This window comes from Colobus angolensis, unplaced genomic scaffold (assembly GCF_000951035.1).
Source record: "Colobus angolensis palliatus isolate OR3802 unplaced genomic scaffold, Cang.pa_1.0 Scaffold128, whole genome shotgun sequence".
Taxonomy (NCBI): domain Eukaryota; kingdom Metazoa; phylum Chordata; class Mammalia; order Primates; family Cercopithecidae; genus Colobus; species Colobus angolensis.
Genome location: NW_012114030.1, coordinates 3357387 through 3357990, shown reverse-complemented (window position 1 = coordinate 3357990; position 604 = coordinate 3357387).

Here is a 604-nt window from a genome sequence, read left to right as displayed (position 1 = left end):
AGGTCAGGAGATCGAGACCATCCTGGCTAACATGGTGAAACCCCGTCTCTACTTAAAAAAAAATAGAAAACAATTAGCTGGGTGTGGTGGCGGGCGCCTGTAATTCCAGCTACTGGGGAGGCTGAGGCAAGAGAATGGCGTGAACCCGGGAGGCAGAACTTTCAGTGAGCCGAGATCACGCCACTGCCCTCCAGCCTAGGCGACAGAGCAAGACTCTAACTCAAAAATAAAAAAAAAAAAAAGAGAGAGAAAGAACGAGCCCCAAAACCACAGGTCTCCTGGACAGAAACTGGCCAAAGGCAGTGGATACAGTGAAGAATACCTTGGGCAGTGAAAAATGAATCTTGAGTTCTGACCTTCCACTGGGTAAGGTGTACAAGTGTGAGGATTCTATGAGAGTCAGTAAAAGTTAAGCCATTTATATATGTATGGTCCAACCATATATAATCGGCCCTCCATATCTGCGTGTCCCACCTTTGAAGATTCAACAAAGAGCAGGTTGAAAATAGTGTTTAGTCATGGTGGCTCACACCTGTAATCTTGCACTTTTGGAATCCAAGCAGGAGGATCACTTCTGGCCAGGAGTTCAAGACCAGCCTGGGCA